Source organism: Poecilia latipinna, unplaced genomic scaffold, assembly GCF_001443285.1.
Source record: "Poecilia latipinna isolate Pla-1442-1.1 unplaced genomic scaffold, P_latipinna-1.0 Scaffold1088, whole genome shotgun sequence".
NCBI classification, from domain to species: Eukaryota; Metazoa; Chordata; class Actinopteri; order Cyprinodontiformes; family Poeciliidae; genus Poecilia; species Poecilia latipinna.
The window spans coordinates 4,904-10,000 of NW_015113704.1; the positions used below are offsets into that span (position 1 = coordinate 4,904).

General features: G+C 39.0%; 1 long non-coding RNA gene across 1 annotated transcript in view; it reads left to right on the forward strand.

The window, feature by feature from the left end:
* The first annotated feature begins 3,845 nt into the window (after positions 1–3,845).
* The window catches only part of LOC106959507 (uncharacterized), a 2,217-nt gene continuing 965 nt past the window's right edge, over positions 3,846–5,097 (forward strand). The window contains exon 1 of the long non-coding RNA XR_001427369.1: positions 3,846–3,880. This is a non-coding gene — a long non-coding RNA (uncharacterized LOC106959507). The remainder of the gene's footprint in view (positions 3,881–5,097) is intronic.

Genomic DNA, 5,097 nt, shown 5'->3' on the forward strand with positions numbered 1-5,097 from the left:
TGAAGCGTAGCCAACACAGAGGGCTAAAAAAACAAGGAAAAAGTGTACAAGTGGTTTTTAGTTGTTCTTCATCCAAGTTAAAAAAGTTACGTGGAACCACTTGGCATTACAGAATATCTGTTTTTGAGTGCGTTATTTTTCCCTTTGCTGTGACGCACTGCATTAGATTAACAACATCTATATCTCCAGTTTCAATTTAACTAAACTGCTCTACTGCGGCAGCACGTCTATGGATGATAAGTAAAACAATCGTCTTTTTGCCCTCCACCGTTGTGCATATGTGCCAAATTTCCAGATGTAAACAATAACATGCAATGCGTCTACAGTCCTGTAGTGTGCTGCCCGCTACACAGTTGCACACTTAATAATGTGACAATCTTAATCACAGAAATGTGGGACTTTCATACGTTTTGCTCGTTATATTTTTTCTACTTTTCTCCTGCTAACTTAGATAAAACATCATAATTTTAATGCTGACCATCTAACAGTTTATCATAACTACAGTTGCATTTGATTTCTCATTAAATTTTGTATTTCTTTAAGACATTGCTTCCCAATTTGTTCCCTTTTTAACTCTTAATTGGACAAAGAAAAATAAATTATCCACTTAATGTTTTTGCTTTAGATCCAGTGATACCATGGAGGCACTGCACTGCATTGTTCTGCTCTGAATTACCCAGCATACAGTAGGATGACTAACTTGTTAACTTGCAAACGCCATCCCACTTCCTCTAATGTACGAAACGCTAAAATATAAAGACCTCTCGATCATTTTCCCCTGGCCTTCTCCCACCCGATGTTCTCCACCTCCCTGTGGCTGTCTGAAACGGCACAATGATGTACACAACTATTTTAAAACATGGAAATGATGAGCACAAAGAGAAAGGCAAAGGAACAGTTAGATATAAAAGGAAGCAGACAGTGAGATAGAGGCAGACGCCTCACAGAGACAGTCAGACAGACGGGGGCTGATAAATACGATGGGAGATGAGAAAGACCAAAAAACCAGAGACAAGGGAAAAAGGGGAAAAAAACACTTCTTATCTCACTCTGCCTTTCACAGCCACCCCCACGTTAGCATCTAATATGTCTCAGTATGTGAAACTATCTGTAAGCATGACTTGTATGACTTAAACATTGCCTTTGAGAAAATCTGTATATTAGTGGTCACTGGAGACACAGTGTCATTTTAGTGAGCAGGGAAAAAAATGCAGTATTTGACAAAATCCTCATATTGTCTGAATCCCCAGTGTTTCACCATGAGTATATGGGTTACTATACTCTGATCCCCTCCTGAATGACAGAGCTTCTCACCCCATCTCTACGGGACAGAAACCCAACAGAGGAATCACATTTTGACCTCTTGTATCCACAGTCTCGTTCTTTCAGTTGCTACTCAGATCTCTTGACCATATTGAGGTTAGGAAATAGATCAAGATGTAATAGAGCTCTGTCTTTAAGCTCAACTTTCTCTTCAAGACAGACTTGCACGGCACCAGCCAGCGTCACTGAACAGGTTGGTGTGGCATCACTGCACACCAAGCTACCCATCAATGTCCTGCTCCTCATCTGTAAAAAAGACTCTGAAAACTTAGCCAGATCTTGCGTTTCAGGATCTGGCTATCTTTTTGGATATGAGTTCTTAAGTTGAGTGATCATCAGTCACCTGCTTTACACTGATTAAATTAAGCTGCATGCTAAATGACCAAGACATAAACTCACCAATACATACAACTGAGAAATACAAGATGGAACTTTAAATGGCCATTCAGACTAAACTTGTGCAGGAAATAGTATTTGGAAGACACACAAAGGTGTCATATGTGGTGGTTGAGAGGTGGTGAGGAGAGACCCAGGTTGTGAGGAAGATGATGATGAGTTTAATGATGAAGGCTGAAAAACAGTCCAACACAGAGAGATTAGCACACAGCTAAATACCGGTAGCAACTGATGAAAGACTGAACATGGAGCAAGCTAACCAGGACTTAAACAGTTCTACTGGACAGCCGACACAGACAACAACTGACAGTCTGGAACAGCTCAGTCTGGGCTTTTTCCCATTGACTTGGATTCTACCGGTAGAATTTGTACCGAACGGCAAAGAGAAGAAGTTCTGAACAATAACGTTGAGTTTCTGCACCGTTTTAGAATGGTAGTCTGCCTGTAGTTTTAGCAATGGCAGTGGAGGAAGTGAACGGAGCCATTCAATGTGTGCAAATATTAACATGAACAGCCATTTTATTCAGATGAGCACTTCTTTCTTCACAGTGGAGGATGGTTATTTACAGTGCAGACAATTTCTGGTAAGCTTCACAGCGTCAAGCAGTTTAAAATTTTAATCTTACCCAAGATTGAAATTTCAACAGAGTCCACGCCTCCAGAAAGCCATCGTTTCTCAATAGCTGAGAGTCCAGAAGCTCTGGATGAAGTGAAGCGTAGAACCAGGAGCTGGTATTTACCAGGCTAACCTTTAGGGATGTTTCTTTTCAATCTGAGGAATTTTCTCATCTGTAAGGTTTCTGCAGTTCCACCATCAGTTGCAACATTGAGGTGGAGCACCAAAAAGCACAAGGGGAAGAATCTAAAAGTGGGAAACATTTTGTGCTCGACGGGAAGGAGAAAATATAGACAATGTGAATGTTTGGCTTGAGTAATTAGCTGTGCCTCTGTGAAATCATGTGTAACATTTAGAAACCGACAGCATCCGTGAGAAAAATGACATGAAGTAAATGTTGAACCTTAAAAAGTTGTAGTGACCCTGTGATAAATGGTGGCAAACATTTTAGATCACCAATCATTACATGAACGCTGTCTAATTTACTAAGCTGTAATGCAATTTCTCATGCTTTGGTTTAGGTGCTTTCTTCCATCTACTTTCGCCTTGGTGGTCTAACATTCCCATTAGTTTTCCCTCATTCATCAGTTCGCTTCATCTGCTCCATTCTGCCGACTCACACCAAGAAAAATAATGGAAACTCATTGTTTGGTAATTACTCGATTAAATATGCCAGTGAACTCTCTGAAAATATCTTAATTTATTACTCCAAATCGCCTCGGACGTATTCAACACTGGAGAATAAAACTTAGAATGTGTAAAATGTTCATTTGAAAAATAGGGAGAATTATTAGACAGCACAAAGTTTCTGATAGCTCTCTTTTTTGATACTGTGAACTTTATGCCTAAGAGACAAATGCTTCAGTGGCATCTTCTAAATAAAAAAGGACGAGTATTGTAAGACTATGTTTGGTGTTTATAGAAAAAGTCAAATGAGCAACAACAAAAACGTACAAATAATCCAACTAGTTCATTTATATCCCAACATCAACCTACTTTAAATGCTTCACAAGTCTAAAATTCAGCTTGAAAAGCTGCTCATTATTTTTCCATATTAAACTGTAGTTTCAAAGCTGCTGATGCTCCATCATAAAGATCCAGATTCTCTTCAAATATTGATAGAAATCAAAGATCACATCCCTGCTGTTTTAGTATTTTGTCTTTTTTAGAGCATCAACAAAAATAAAGAAATAGAAATACCAGAATACACCATGTTTCCATCGAATTGTCTTGCGAATTATTGTTTGTCATTTTGAAATTTGCTGTCAAAATAATTCAGCGTATTTTCCCCCCAATCCTTTTCAGATTAAAATAAAGACACGTTCAATTGTGTTTTATTGTCATTTGGTTTGGCTAACATTCAACAAGCTGAACAGATCACACATCAAGCAGATGAACACACGTAACTTTTTCTCTGTTGTGACAAAAATCACTGACTGTTGCCGTAGCAACTACATATAAACAGCCACAGTAAACGATCGCACTTCCATCTCCGGTTTTGCACGTCAACTCTTTTTCAGAAAACTGAAAGCTACTTCAAAGAAGGTAACAACTTTTTTGTAAAAATGAGCAAGTTTTTGTTTTTATCATTTTCATCAACCTTTTCTAAAGCGATACTTCAAAATACGCATAAGAAACCTTGATTGAAATACAGTTAATCTGTAAACATTTCCAGCTCTGTTCATGTATCTGCTGTGAATGAAAACAGATTTGAACTCACTTTGCTGCTGGGCCTCTGTAGGGAGACCCTGAGTTCTGCTAATGCAGTTAAAAGTAAGGGCACAAAGAGTACACTGTGAAAGTAAAGGTGGAAATGAAGTTATGAATTATTACCCAACATCCACCAACCACATTCTGTCCTCAGTGGGAAACATAACAACTTCATTCTGCTCAACTGTTGTTTAGTTCGAAAGTATATTAGTTTACTTTTGAACAGAATGCCATTGAACGTCACCATCATTAGATGAAATTAATCATCCGTTGGACCCAATTTGATATTCAATCAAAGTCAGACTAGTCAGCAGCAAGTAGCAAACATCTGGAGGAACTAATTATAGGAGCTACTTCTCAGAGCAACGCTGGTAAAAACGTTGTTAAAGGGTTAATAGAGGAGCCATGTTGTGATGACTTACTGCCCCTTTAATAAATCTGCAACAATCTCAAACATTTGTGTGGAGAATTTTTGAGGAGAAACATTAAGCTAATACAATTTGGAATAAGGCTGTGACATAAAATGTGGAAAAAGTGGAGCGCTTTGAACACTTTCCAAACGAACTCAGATGTTAAATCAGCGTCTAACTCTTTGTTCTCTCTTCATCGACGTTGTTTTCCTCACATTTATAAACAAACAAAACGGATGCATTTACATCCAGTTGTTCCAGAAAAGTGCAGGAAGCACAAAGATTAAACGCTTTCGCTCCAACAAACGAGCTTTCAGAACGTAAACGAGCAACCCCACCTTGTCTGGAGACAAAGAACGAAGGACGAAAAGAAGAGAAAGTGAGAGATGGAAGACGAAAAGAGAAGACATAAAGCAGAGAGGAAATGTGTGTGTGTGTGTGTGTGTGTGTGAGTGTGTGTGTGTGTGTGTGTGTGTGTTGGACAGAGGGGGAAAGAAAATGAGTAACACCACTGCGGCTGCTGATGTGAATCCTCCTCAGGTTAAAACAAGACAATAATTAAAAATGTACCGCGGGGTCACAGTGTGACTGCCGGAATGTGTGCAACCGAGTGTGTCTGGTATGCAGCCTTTATTGCTTTCA